We start from the raw sequence: 16,522 nt of genomic DNA, 5'->3' as shown, positions 1-16,522 counted from the left end.
TGTGTTTGTTTTGCGATGCAATGTATACTTGCAAAAATGCGACGAGATTCGTGCGGCATATTGTTTTTAACTGTAGCAAATGTCCAGTCGATGTTAAACGAGATTTTGAAAAAAAGGAAGATAAAGAAACGTACCAAAACAACCACCCAGGATTCTCAGGAGGTCCCGAAAAATGTATAGAAGAGAACTGTGTTAACAATGTTAACATTGAAATGAACAACACATTCAATGAGGTAAGTTATTTTTAAGCTTTCTTGTTTTAAACTAGCTCTTTTAAAAGTTGTAGTTACGTAGTTTCGAATAATATGAAACCAAAAAAATTTAAGTCTCTTATCAATAATACCACTTGTTGTGTTGCGTTATGTAGTTATCTCTCTCTCTCTCTCATCTTATCAATAAAAATAATTCAAATTTGATTAGTCTTCGACTCTTCGTATCTACTCCTCATATAAATTTTGGGTATGATTGTATTTTGGTTGATGAAAGTTTCTAGTTGATTTTATTCCTTTTTTTAATGTGAAATGAATAATTTCCTTTGTGTATTCAAATACATGAGAGAACACATCCTGAAATAAATATTATATTTACTTATCGATTATATATATTGTTTCAGAAAGAAGCCCACAAAGCTCTAGCTAGAGCAGTTTACGTGACTGGTCAACCGCTGTCTTTATTTGAACATCCTTTGTGGAAGCACGCCCTTCAACTGTTAAGGCCAGATTTTAATCCGCCTTCTCGTAAAATTGAAGCGGCCAATGTGTTACATATAGCTGCCGATGGCTGGACAAATGTGAGGAAAGACTCCGTCCTTAATGTCATAATTTACACACCGAAACCATATTTTCATTCGTCGATTGATACCCAGAATAACCGACATACGGCAGAATATTTGAGTGAAAAGATAGGTCAAACTATGGAGGAAATCGGTTCTCAAAAGTTTCTTAGCATCATAACGGACAATGCTGCTAACATGAAGAAATGCGGAAAGTTATTGACTGAACAGTATGAAAATACTACGTGGGTTGGATGCCTTGCACACACTTTAAATTTATTAATAGGAGATGTGCTAAAAATTGACTCCATACAAGAAAGTTTCAAAGCAGTCATAGGAGTTGTAAAATCCATTTTGCATTCAAACATCTACAGTGCAGAATTTAAAAAGATAGCAGCCGAAAAATCATTGAACGTCACACTGTTGTTCCCCGTCAAGACAAGATGGGGAAGTTATTTGCATTGCTTAGAAAACTTCATGAAGTCGAAAAGTATATTGCAAGCAATGGTAGTTAATGAAGATAACCGAGACCTGCAAAAACATAAATTACATATATTAAACGAAACCACGTGGCAAAATGTCAAAAACCAAATAACCTTTTTGAAACCGATTGTCAAATGCATCATGATATTAGAGGGAGACAGCTGCTCAATTCACCTGGTGCATCGAGCTCTTACAGAAATTGAAAATGAACTGGAAAGCGACAACTCTCAAAATGTTTTTGAAGAAAGATCTTTAACAGATCTGAAAATGAAGTTTAAAGCCAGAAAAGAAAACTGCGTGAAACCTGTTCACCTTGCTGCAGTTATCCTCGATCCGAAAAATCAGGGTGCCACTCTTAATGACGACGAAAACCTAGATGGATGTTCAATGATAATGAATATTGCCCAGAATGACGCAATTCTTATTCGAGAATTATCGAACTACAAGTGCCGAACAGGTCTTTTTGAAAGGTCATTTATTTGGCAAACGGCAGTGAATGTTGAACCGATCTCTTGGTGGCAAACTTTTTTTCCCAAATCCGTTTTGGCAAAAACGGCCCAGAAAATCCTATCAGTACCTTCAACTTCAGCGTCGGTAGAAAGGTCCTTTTCTACACACGGAAACATTCACACAAAGAAAAGAAACAAGCTCAAAACTGAAAGAGCAGCTAAAATATGCTACATATCCCACAACTGGAAACTGATGAATAAACCACAGAAGATAAATCCTGGAGAGCCAGTCAGAACTCATTCAGGTAGCGATATCGCGGAGGATTTCAGTCAAAATGTCGACGACGAAGCTTCTTGGGACTTATCGTTCGAATTAGAAAATTGTGATTTTAGATCCGTGACAGACCTGGCTGAAGAAACAGGTTCCTTCGAATAGACTGATTTTTATTTCTGTTTCTATTTTAAATTACATAGATAGGTTTATATTTCTAGTTATTGCTGATTCAAATAAAATAATGAATGACCATGCTGAAACTATACTTCGTGCTAAAATTATTGTAGTACTATTTATTTGAACTGTTGATTTTGTTAAATATATATGACATTACGTCTGCTTACATTATTCCAGATTTTTGTGCCTGTAGTTGATTTTTGTGTTATATAATTGTATTTTCCTGTGTTTTTTCACTTTTTATTTTATTGTTGATTTTTTGAATACTAACTTTGATTGTTTTGTATACCTTCTGTACTTTTTGATGATTAAATTATTAAAAAATATGTATATTGAAAGTTATTTTATTAGTATAAAACACCTTCCCCCACCTTGTTATCGTATAGTATAGTTATAAAAAGTAGGGGAGAATGTTCCCGGGAATATTCTCGTGGACAAGCGGAATTTGATATGGTAACGCTCAGACTATTACTTCAAGACAAAGTTACTTTACCGGAACCAATAATACTATATACAGGCGACAATCATTTATGCAAGAAAAGTCACAAAATGTACTTAGTCAATGTGCATTCTAAATAAAACGGATGAAAGAATATGCGAGCAAGTTCTCGAGAACCTTCTCGTGAGAACGTTCTCAAGAACATGCTTGGAAATTTCTCAAGATAGTAGAGAATTTTACCCTTAGAATATGTTGTTCCCTTTTAAATGCGTGTCAATGTATTTTAAAGCCATATAAGAAGAAATACAAATAAACAAATATCAAAATATGTGCAGAATGTATGTACTTTCTCGGATATTCTCGTTGCGGAGAAGGTTCCCGAGAATGTTCTCGCTATATTCTCCCGTTCGCGAATGTTCTCGAGAACGGCCCATCTCTAGCCTCAAATATAAACATCATATTATTAAAAAAACTATCAGCAAAATCAAGCCACCCAAAAAATGTATAGGGAACTTGAAGTGATAGGTTGGCGACTAAAATAATAAGTTGGCAACTAATATTGTAAAGCTATCATAAAATTCGGTTGTCATCCAGTGGTTCAAACCTAAGTAATCATATTACATATACAGAATACCTAAAATTACCTAATGTTAAGATACCTATGTACATAAGCTCTAAATACCCCATTTTTGAATAATTTAAACATATGCATATCTAGGACATAGGTACTTCAAATTGACAAATTTCCTCAAATTAATTTAGCAATGCGCAGTGGTCAGTATACTTATAGTCGAAATTTCTAATCATGAAACACCTAATGGCCATTATACCATAAAATTATAGGTCTTTCAATTTTTAATTACTAATTTCAATAGTTACCATTGTGTTCTGCCAGAGTCAAAAGATTGGTTCGACGAAAAGCGAAGTGAGGAGGAGCGTGTTAGGTTGACCGTGTAGTGACCATATTAAATATTATAAAAGAACTTCATTTTTGAATTAATAGATAGCCGTTTTATTTTTAAAATGTGCTTCATAAAATTATCTCCAATATAATAATTCAGTTGCCAAATAAATATTTGGTACCTGAACTCATATTGATATATTTTAAGGCTCCGTTTTTGTTGCCAATCTATTAATTTTAGTACCCATTTCAATGTTTTTAAACTACCCAAATTCGATTAATTAATTGATCGGTTAAATACGTGCCAATAAAATTCCGCACTCCGGGAGTGCCGACAGAAGTGAAAACAGTAATGACGACACAAATACATAGAAAATGACACACGTCAAAGACAAATCTTGCAAACCTCGATCTCTTTTTGTGTACGGACGAGTGACAAGTGTCACAACACGCATACTAACACATTTTCGTTGAAGTACATGTTATTGTATTCTGAGAGATGAGAAGTCGGATTTGTCGCTCGACCGATCCGCAATTTGTACTGAGCGAGCAAAATCGATAAATCCAACAATTACATGAGACTAAAATATAATAATTGTGTTTGAATGTAATTAAATGTATGATATGTAAAAAACAATATTACATGTGAAATGTAACACTCTCTTTTTGTAAATTTGATGTCCCCGACCTCTTTTTATAACAAAAAACCGAGCAAACAGGCTTTTTCGTGCAGCAGAGTTCACGCGCGCGTCTGGACTCGGTCTAGTGAAAAATCTAGTTTTATTACCCGCGCTAGATTAGATTGACGCGCTAATCTTGTACCTCGGCAGAGGGGAAATAGTGCGAATGCCGCCTCCCTTCCGTGTTGCTCGAAGGTTTACATGAAGCAATAGACGTAGCTAAGATGTGGTCAAAGTGATCTTACAACCTGTCATGACCTCGTGCAGATCATTTTCAACACCCTGTCCGGTTAGATACGCTTTTGTTGCTGACTGAACTCCCATACAAGTATAAATGCCAAATAAAGGTGTGTGGATACTTTCTCGTTGTTGCGGCATGGCTACCTTTTATTAATTCATAAGCCACCATCAAAGTACTCACAATAACGTTCGTTACGTTGCGTCCTTTGACTTGGTGTAAGATAGTTTTACAGATTTGCCGTCGAAAAGTTGCCAAAATTTCGATCTTTTTACATGATGGAATAGTGTCGGGAGCTTCTCATAATTTTGTAAAAACATGAAACAAACAAAAATAAACTTTAATGCCAAGCTTACAAATGTTTTACAAAAAAGTTTTTGTTTAAAGTAAAGGTGGCAACTAGACGACAGAGATAGCGACAGTTTCTATTATTGCCAGTTTATAGAAATAAATATCAGGGAGACCGAGCTTTGCGCGGAAACATAAATAAAAACTCAAATATTAAACCTCCACCCACAGGACATAAACCATGCAATTGCAAAAGGTACTAACTTATCAGGAATTGTTTACTCTATTACTTCATACATGACAATGTACGCAAAGAGTATATTATAGTAAGTATATTAGGTAAAGAGAGCCCTCTTGAAGCATTTTATTGAAACTCATTTCAAACCGCTATCTCTAATTTGGATCCGAAACTAACTATGTATGTTTGCGTGCACATTTACATATGCATCCATATTGTGTACTTTCGTCCTACATAATAATATTAGGTCTACTTGGGTGGTTTTCAAGAATTTTTTTGTAACTTATAATAGTTTTTTGTTTAAAAGATATCAAACAAAATATTGACTTGAACCAACCAAGTAGGTAGACCTAATATTATCATGTAGGACGAATGTACACAATTACGACGTACGAAAGTACACAAATATACCTAATATTGTATAGAAAAGATTTAAAAGAATCAAATCAAAATAAAAAATACACTATACTTTATAATAAAGCAAGTATGCTTATTGTTTTTAATTTGGTAGGTATACAAAATAGTAAAAGACTAGGTGTAAAAACTTGCAGCTTCTGATTCTCTTCGGAATTGTTCTTACTTTTACCAGTTTTACCTTTGTTCATCTTTGTTACAAAGCTGCATGCTGCATTAGACTCATTGTCTATAACTTGTGTCTCAGTCTGACCTAGAACTTATTCATGTGCAAGTCGTTATTGCTGACTTGCCTGATTCTCAAGTTTCTCCACTGAGCGTTCCTTCTTTGATCTTAACACTCAACTGGACTTGATTTCAAGATATTCCAGAGGTGTAGAGTCTACACTGAGAAAAATAATGGCTAACAAAGTCACAAAATACGCTTTGTCATGTTTTCTTTAGTCACGGGCACAATAAGTATTGTAATTGTAAAAAAGCGAGTATATTTACTATCACAACTTTTTTGTTGTCAAATATTTATTGCAATATCAACAAGTCGTATTTTGCCACAGAATAAATATTTTTTAGATTCGTTAACTTGACAACTGTATTTTGTGATTTTATCACGTTTAACGTTAGTACGGTAACAAAGTCAACTACTTAACAAAGCGCATTTGTATCTGCATTAAATGTTTTTATTGTTAGATTGACAATGTAGAAAATGGCTTAAATGAAATAACAAAATACACGAAATGGAGGGGCGGCGGAGAATGGAAGTGTGTTGTGAATTTAACCAAATATACTCGTCCATTTGCAAATAGCCGCCGCCAGTGATGCACGGGCCACGGGTAGTGTAAATTAAATATTGTTATGTTAATGTGCTGTGTAAGTGCGAAATGTGCGTTGAGATGGATGTGTTTCTGCTAGATGCTGGGCTTGGACACCTAATCCCTAGCATGCTTGGTAAGTAACTTCTCATTGTATTTTTATTACTTAGGTAGTTATTATATTTCAATTCGGTTTTACAAGACGCTTTGCGCAGGACTTCCTAGTAAAAGCCTAATCCAAAGTTGTATGCATTCCAGACTGAATTCTTCATTAGGTTGCACATATTATTTTTAATATTAGTTCATTACCTAAATACTACACTATCCAGCTAACCACGCTACGCTATGGAGTATCACGCCATTGTTTTTCGTTGCATTGCACTTTGTATTGTAACACAAGTAGCTAGCAAGATTTTATTTATAACTAGATACCAGTTTGGCAATAAAAACGTCCTGTATAAGTAATCGAATGCATCTAAATTATAGTTTTCGTACCTTGGTAAAATAACGTAACAATGTTTTACCATTAAAAGTGATGTTGTTTGTAGAATTAGGAAGAGTATGTATGATTTCTTAACATCTAGCCATTCTAACCTATAGGTAGGTAATCAACTTACTTAATTCATAATTTCATATGTTTGTTTCAGTTGTCGATTGACTTTCAATATATGTACCCAGCAGCAAATCAAACATACGAAGAACGATTTCCTCTTATAAAGTTGAAGATTCTGAAACTACTCGCTGAAAGGGGAGAAGAAGGGCCTCTGGTAAGATCCTAAAAATGTACTTTATGTTTTTTATTTCTTCAAATAATTTCTGCATTTTTATAAGGTCAGAAGGATGCCTCATGACGACTTTATACACGCATGTAGCACGTTTCGTAAAACGGTCAGGGATTAGTAGGTATATTTAAGGTTTGTGTACAAGTACATGGTGCAAATGCCACATGGTTCAAGTTGACAAGGAATAAAAGCTTGTATCAAAAATGAAATGTTTGACAAAAAACTTATATTCATTTATTTTTCAGTGGGCGAAGAGCAAGCAAATGTGGCAACGTTATTGGGTATTGTCAATCTCATACGCCAAATGCCTACCATATGTGTACCGAAGAAAAAGGTGTGGAAATTATCCAGAGAAGAAGCAAGAAATGGTTTCCTGGCTCGTGTTGCAACAGCTTCGGGGATAGAGACGTACTGTAACCAAAGGGAAATGCTTTGCATTACCAAAGGTATTCCAAACCAACCAAATCAGCCTTTCATTATTTTATCATTCAAAAAACAATGTTCCAAATGAGTTCGAAATATGACACCGAAGGAGTTCCTTTGAGAGAGCTACTTAAATAATTAGAAGTGCCTACAAAGTAAATAAAGATAAAGTAAAAATGATACCTTGTGCAAATTGCAATCAATCTTTTTCTACTTTTAGTAAGCTGAAAAGTCATATGGCTTTTTATCATACAAGTGTGAAATCATTTTCTTGTGCAAGTACAAACTGTTTTCGGACGTTTCAGATTTTTAGTTCATTTAGAAGACATTACCTCAAATGCCATTCGGCAATACAGGGAAAAAATTAACAATAATGATTTTCCCTTAAAAGAAAATGTTGTACCTAGTTCAATGAACACAGATAATTAGACCATATCTTTAGATGATAGTTTGGCCCAATTAGTTTCTTGCCTTTATGCCAATCCTCAAGTTCCACAGAGCGTTGTTGGTACAGTTTTGATTGTATAATTCTCTTTTGCCTCTTTTGGATAAGCCTTGTAAAAGTTAGCCTTTAAATTGTATTTAAGAGCCATTTAACGTGTCCATATGCACTATTAAAAAAGGGGGCCACTATGTACCTTATTTTGTATTTAAGGACCCTTTGAATGCATCTAATTACTGTTGGCCCAGTATATGCTTAGTCCTATATTTATCATAATATAAGTGTACGAGTAAATATGTAGTTCCTCATCTCGCTGCTAGAATGTTATGTGTGTAATCTTGTCAGCACTGTAATGATTATTATTATCGTCTGTCTATCAATGTTAGTTTAGTATCTATTATCCTGTTATACCTCAATCCGATGACAATGCCACTTAAATATCCTAGGTTTACAAATCATAGTGGGAATTGTCTCGGATGTAGGTTGCACCTACTAATGTATAAATCTATGTCCTCTTTTGTATTATATATCTGCCTATGTCCGTTTTTTTCCCCAATAAAGAAAATAAAATAAAATAAAATGGTTTTTACGTTGCTGGATTCGTCAAACTAGCGGTCCAAAGTTAAAATGGCAGTTTTATTTTTGAGTTCATCGATTGACGAGCAACGTTAAAACTAGCACGCCACGGCACGGTACTGTGAGTGTTGCGTGTCGTGCCGTGGACAATAAACATTAAACTTTAACGGGTAGCTGCAATTTCTTTGACTACCCCGAACATTTTTATAAACTAATTTCGGGTAGTTTAGTGGTGTTTTATTAATATCTCTGTTGACATTTGTTGGGACGTCAGTCTTTCCGTGACCACAGCTGGTGCAACTCAGCTGAAACGTCAGAATTAAAGGTAAAATGAAATTATATCGCGGTAGACCCGTTTGTGTAATTACACAATTTTGTAGTTGCACAATAAAATAATTAAGAATATTCATTTATTTCATTAATATTAATTTAATACAACATAACACAGTTTGTAATAAATTTAAACACTCGATATTCATTATAAAATAAACGAAAATTTATTACTTTTTTGTTTTATTCTTTCACTGACACTTAGGTACCTATTCCCTAAATATTTTCAGGTCACTGTTTTGCTAACGTTAAACGCTGTTGCTTGGTGCAATGATCCTAAGTATCGCAACTGAAATATGTTTTATTTCTGCATCATTTTTGTCGTCTTAATGGTTCGCACTTGCTCGCTTTGTTTGGTCATGGTTGGCACTGTTTTCTTTTTTTCTGTTTCAACATAACATTAACATAATGTTATTCATACAACATTGGTTCCACCTTTCAGAATGTCAACGGCCTTGACCCACGTTTTTCGACATTTTATTTGGTATCTCACGAAAAATATGCAATTTACAGCCATTTAATTTTTGCATAATTTTCTAAGTGCGAGATATAAATTAAAATGTCGAAAATCGAAGTTGAAGGTCGTTATCAGTAAAAGATTGATCCAATGGCGTATGAATAACAATAAATGGTAATAGGTAGGGTAAATCGCCAGTTACTAGTCACCCTTCAATAACTGGCCACGCTATACTAAAATGAATTCTATACTATAATGAATTCTGTTTGTAGGTAAACAGAGTTCATTTTTAGTATGAGGTGGCCAGGTATTGGACAGTGGCCAGTAACTGGCGATTTACCCTATATTGAAACAGAAAAACCAAATGGTTAGCACAACAAAGTGATTTAGCCATTCCGACTATAAAGAATTGATGCCAAAACAAAGCATGTTGCTATTGCGACTACGTAAGATTTGGTTAGATTAACAACGTTAGCAGAATAGTAACCAGAAAGAATTGATACCAAAACAAAGCAGATAGCTATTATAACAACGTTGATTTGGTTAGATTAACAACGTTGATTTGGTTAGGTTAACAACGTTAGCAGAACAGTAACCAGAAAGAATTGATACCATAACAAAGCACATGGCTTTATAACAACGTTGATTTGGTTAGGTTAACAACGTTAGCAGAATAATAACCAGAAAGAATTGATACCATAACAAAGCACATAGCTATTGTAACAACATTGATTTGGTTAGGTTAACAACAATTATTACAAGAACAAAATGTAAACAAATGCAATTACAAAGTTGTTTTGTCATTGGTACAAAGCAACTTTGTCTAGGTAGCAACATAAACCAGAACGTGCTAGGTTAAACGTTGTCATTAGCACAAAATTAATATTGTTGTAACGACAACATATAAAGCATTGTAATAATTACAAAGTGAAAATGTTATTTATAAAACGTTGTTCTTAAAACAATAAGAGTTTGACAACAAAAAAGATGTACTTCTAACAAAGCCCCATAGACGGCTCTATAGCGTTTAAGTTTTATTGTTACGCCCAACAACATTTTTCTCTCAGTGTAAGTAGGATCTTGCAATTCCCGGTAATTTTATGCCTCGCTCTGTAGTTCGCTAGCTATCTTATTCTTTAAAATAAACACATGAGTAATTATGTCGTGATTCGGGTCCTTCTTGTAGTTGATGAATTTCAGGCATAGTCGTGTGTAGGTATGGTCGTACGCACGTATCTTTATAGATGCACTCTATCTCGTCTTACTTATCGGAATGAAATTGCACAAATCTTTGCAGAGTGTCATCGGACATGTTTGTCGTAGGTAAACAAAATTAAACAGTTTTAAAGGTATTTATCATAGCTAGCCTTTTCATCGCTGGTTGCAATGAGCGCCAAGGATGGTATTTTCTTCTTACCTTCGAGAATATCTTAAACTCCCGGCATTGCCTTGAGTACTGCTAAAATGTTGAACCTCCAGGTTTTGTAACATTCGAACTATTGGGATTCTAATTTCCCTATCTAGACACGCGGTAGCGGTAGCGTGTCCAGCCAAGTTCAAAGAAAAAGGAATTGGCGACGCAGCAACCGTGTGTAATATTACACGAACTATTCCGAGCTACTTTTGACCCCTTCACAACGTGAAACCTACATAACCTACACACACGAAATTTAGACTTAATTTCATAAACGTATCTCAAACAGTTATTAATAAATTAACGTTTAAAACCCGGCGTTTTTGTGACTGACTGACATATAGATCAAAAACCTAACCCACTTCCAGATGACCTAGTCACCAGATACTTGAAATTTGGCATTAGGTGTAGGTATATAGAGGGAAAAATCTGAAAACTGGAAATTATTGATATTTCGATGGAAAAAAATCATATAATGATAATTATTAGATTAATTAAGAATTATAGGCCAAAAACCTAACCCACTTCTACCTAGATCACTTAGAAACTTGATATTTGGCATCAAGGTAGACTAAGTATTAGGTGTATATATAGGCAAAATGCAGAAAACTGGAAAAATATTGATCTTTCGCAATATATAAGCTCAATAAGGTTGTGGGTACTAGGTGACGATATATACTATACATATATATATATATATATATATATATATATATATGTATAATTGTTTCTCCTAATGCAAATACCAAAAATGTTATTACCTACTCAAGTTTAGTACTTACATATTTTTTTTGGTCTTATTTCTGAAACTGGATATACCTATATTAGTACATTTAAGCAGTTTGTCTATAACAGCATTAAAATAAACATATAACGTTGCTTGAACAGGTTATTAGCATAATAGGCATTATAGGTAAGTAAAATACAAACCCTAAAATTCAAAGAACAACTACTTTTTAACTAATTTTCCGAAATTTTAGTAGGTTTCTCTTGGCAAAGAAACAACGAGGTAAATACAACGAAACGTGAACAATAAGAACAAGCTAAAACATAAACTGGGTTCTGGAATGTTTAACAAGTTTATTTAACATGAAAACTTCGCGGTTGTTGTTTCTTCTCAACATTTTGAATAAACAAATCGGTGTCTTTAATGGAAAGGTCGAAGAGCGTCCATTTAAAATTTCTTCCTCTTTCTGTTGAACAAATAGCAAATACCTGGAACGCTCTACGAATGCATTTCATGTTTCTAGAAATATATCAAATACGAAACTTTAAATTGGACGAGGAAATTCAATTGGATACCCTATTTACATTTCAGCTATCGTGGGCATGCGTAGTGTTATAATATTTGACTATCTAGGTATTTACCTACTACCTACCAGGTAATCTACGTTTTATTAAGTACAAGTAAGGAACCTGATTCCGATTTATTTTTGGTTCCTTCTGAAACAGTTATAGATTTTATCTGCCAGCTCTATCAAAAGTGTCGTGACGTTTTCAGAACAAGCAATTAAAATAAGAATCATGGTTTCAGTAGATACAGACCTATCATCGTTTCTAAAAAGTTAACGATAAATAAGTGGAAGAATTAGGTACACAATTATAAATACTTATACACATAGAACACATCCATAACTCAGGAACAAATATTTGTAATGAACACGCAAATAGATGCCCTTACCAGGATTCGAACCCGGGACCCGGGACATCCTGCTTCGTAGGCATGGTCACTACTGACTAGGCTAGGAGGCCGTTTGCCATGTAACAACATTATGAATAAAGAAAGGTCTTGACATACGAGGCATAGCATATGCAACCTTCTTAATGTTGTATTCATGCCTTTAAATTGTATCAATTTTATAGTGACATCCGGTGACGTAGTTTGCATAATAGTAAGTCAACTTTACGCAAACTGGATGCCATTAATATAATCGCTTCCATCTTTACTAATGTTAACCATATTTTTAAGTGCCCAACCACCGCCCCCCCACCCCCCTACGTCAAGTCGCAAAAGGAAAAAAAATTGTATGGGCGGTACCCTAAAAACATGTTTTTTTTAATAATTTTTCATACTAAAAGTTCTCATACTAATTAACTAAAGAACTTGTGCACAAACTCAAAGTGTTTCAAAGATCAGCCGAAAGAAGTATGCTAAATCTTAAGTTAGTCGTCGCACAAAGATAATAGATGCAGTGGAAATGGCCTGCAGAATCTGCAGGCAGTGCATAGGCTGGGCACACGGCGCGCACTAATGACAGACGATGGAGCGAGAAAATTCTGCACTGGTACCCGCGCGGCGCCACGCGGCACGCGCACCGCCCGCGACGACGCTGGCGAGACGACATCGTCGCCGAGGCGGGCATCATAGTGTAGTAAATAAAGGTAGTGGACCCCCCAGTAATTCCTCAGCCAGAAAAAACTTTACAGTATGATAAAGTATCAATAAATAAAAAGTATTGTATAAATTTCCAAAGAATAATAATAATAGAATTAAAGTAAATACCTAAAGTCTTAAATCGTTAATATCTTTTTACGGAAAAATGCTCCGTTCAAACTTTCTTCACCAGACATCTTCATGTAACGTATTCCAACAATATATGAAATATCAAAAAAATATCCCAGCAGAAATACCAGTATTAATAAAATAAAATTTTTTGGCGTGTCTTGGACCGGAAAATTGCTCAGTCTAATTTTTTCACTGGAATGCCATTTTATTGCCGTTTTATACCTACAAAATGAAAATCTAAAAATTTTCCACTCTCAGTTTTGAATAGTTCTATAATACATACATTTCGATACGCATTTTTTTTGGATTTTTTTACCCACTGCGCCAAATTATATTCTAAGATCATATAAGAAGAAAAAAATGACAGAGAAATTTTCCGATGAAAATGAGCGTCAAAAAAGGAAGTATTATAAAAAAATATTCTCATGTTTGACAAAACTTTTAGATTTTTTTCTAGTATCACATACTGATACAAATAACTTATTTTGTAAAATAATTTTGGACTGAGGAATTACTCGGTTCAATATATAATCAGATTTGTGTTTTTACCTAACTTAGGAGTGTTTTTTTTTGGATATTTATAATGTTAGTCTCGGCTCATACTATACAATAACCAAGCTAAATTTCATCGACTGAGAAATTAATGCATGGGTCTCCATACAACAACTTGCTTCATTTACTACACTATCACCTGGACTCGAGTAGCCGCCGACAGGAACGAGTGGAACAGGAGGGAGGAGGCCTATGTCCAAAAATGGACAGCCCAGTAGATATAAGAAAATTATTATAAGTAATAAATAAATACTAAAAGTTAAAATTATCATAAATATTTTATAGGTAAGTAAATTAGTTTCTAATGATACATATAACTAGAAATAATGAATGCTATAAATATTGTACTAATACTAAACTTCCATCTAATTAATGATACGTTAGTTAATGATGCATTATGGTATTATTTTAATGTAATTAATATATTTATGCATGGAATGTAATCTTATTATGATGTAATTTATTGGAAATAAAAGGCTAAATAATAAAAATATTATAATTGTTATACTAAAAGTGTCGGGCGTAGCCCGACGTAGGTACCCACGTGACACGCTGTACGATTACAAATAAAAAGTATAAAAACATTTTTTTATTAGCGGTTTGGTTTAACAATATAAAACAATGTCATTCATCGGCAGGTAATCTCTCAAGTGGATTAGGACATTTTAAAACCGTACGACTTACATGGTATAACGAAACAAGAGCAAATGTAAACCGAGCTTTCTTGTCAACTCAGAGCTACGAATGTGGGTGCACCAAATGTAGCCTATTTGATAAGAAATCTGTTTTAACTGTGTCGCTCAACATCAAACTCGGGTAAATTCATTCGACCCTCTCAGCAAATATCTACCCTGTTACCTTTTCTTAATACCACAATCGCATAAACTGACAGATGGATTTCCCCTAGTTTGAAGTTAAGTGACTCAAGTAATGTTGAAAGATGTGACTATTTATATTATATGTTTAAAATAAAAATCAATATTGATGTATTTAATAGATTTTCAATATAATAGAAAATGATCGTTTGTGTAAATATGTACAAGTAGGTATTCCGACGCGACACTAACTCGACACGATATATATGTCAGCAGTACAAGCAGCAACACTCCTAGCTGTGCGCCGGCGCCGGTGGACCTCATCTATTACAAGAGGCATAAGTGAATAGAATCAGGCGTTACTTTGCGGAAATCCATACTAATTAAAACCAAAATATTACTTTGCTAATCCGCGAAAAGATAACGTGCTAGTTGACTGCACGTGCACTGATTGACTAGCACGTTATCTTTTCGCGGATTAGCAAAGTAATATTTTGGTTTTAATTAAGAGGCATAAGGACCACCCATGTACAGTTAACAGTGTGCGCGATGGTACATTGCTGGGGCGATTCATTATGTTAGAAAATAACTAGAATTTAATTGAAACCTTTTGGACTCGATTATATACTGAGTAGTTAAAGGGTCTATGTTTTAATTTATTGCTCCTATTGCCGGCCACAGCGGCGCCACAGTCTGTATAAACTCTCACAAAAACCAAACATCCATATGTTCGTAAGTGATACTTTTATATATTGTAAATGAATAGGTAAACTACTTAGTTAATATGATATCAAAGTACAAAAAAATAATTTGTAAGCATTTTTCAATGTTGTTTCCAATGGAGACAAACGATCAGTGGGTAATGTTTAGTAGTGACATACATTCCATTATTTTTAAGTCTTCATATAATCATTATCCGATTTGTTATATTTATTCCCACCACGACTCTGCCCAAATTTAGTCACTAAAGCAAAAACGCCGCACATCTATCGTTAAAATGTACCTTAAAATTGCATGGGAAAGTGAGTGCGTCAGACGTCAGGCATATTTAATTAATGGACGCCCCCTGACATGATTGAAGTTTGTCGGTACCGGTAATAATACCTTCAGCCTTTAAAACGAATCGGTAGCGATATATTAAAATACCGGTACTAGGGTGGTTCAAAAAACTATTTTTTTTATTTTCCAACGGGGCACCCCCTTATTTTGTAACACTTATAATGCTGATAAAATACACCAAGTTTCGTAATTTTATCTCAACTACAAGGGGGTGCTCAACCACTTTGAAAATTTTGTATGTTGTATGAAAACCAAAAAAACAAGTATTTGTTATTCAGAAATTTATTTAAGTATCTGTTTTCACATTATTTGCACATGTGATTTATAAGTTTTTAAGTAGAAAAACATTTTTATTTCTATTTTTTATAATTTTTCAAAAGTAAGATTTTTAGAATTTCACCTAAAAAAATCATAACAAATAGAAATAAAATGGTTTTTCACCAAATAACTTTTAAATCACACTTTCATATAATGTGAAAACTACTACTTACTTAAAACTCAAAAAAATAATAACTTGATTTTTTTGGACTTCATACAACTTTGAAAAATTTCAAAGTGTTTGAGCACCCCCTATTAGTTGAGATAAGATTACAAATCTTGGCATGTTTAGTCAACATAACAAGTGTAACAAAATGAGAGGGTGCCGCTTCTTCCAGCTAGAGTTTGAATTTTTCCCATACAAGCGTGAACCACCCTAACCGGTACCGTAACGTAATCAGTCCCCGGCCCGGGGCGTGCGTCGCGTCGGTTGCTCGGACAACCAATTATTTACAAAACTTACCAATCAATCAGTGCATTAGGAACAATCAACCAGAAAAAGTTAGACCTCCAAAAACATGTACGTAATACTAAGCTTGGAGTTGCTTATACTGGACACTCGTACACGATGAGCGCAAAACGTTTTGCAAAGAACTCAGGTTCTACAAAATTGAATTTCCACTACCTTTCCATCGTCGTATTTTTATTAAACGTTTAACTTACAAACATGAACTCCTGGGGAAAAT

The sequence above is a fragment of the Cydia splendana genome, chromosome 3 (assembly GCF_910591565.1).
Source record: "Cydia splendana chromosome 3, ilCydSple1.2, whole genome shotgun sequence".
In the NCBI taxonomy this organism is placed as follows: Eukaryota; Metazoa; Arthropoda; class Insecta; order Lepidoptera; family Tortricidae; genus Cydia; species Cydia splendana.
The sequence above is the reverse complement of the archived record's forward strand: the minus strand, read 5'-3'. Positions refer to the sequence as shown.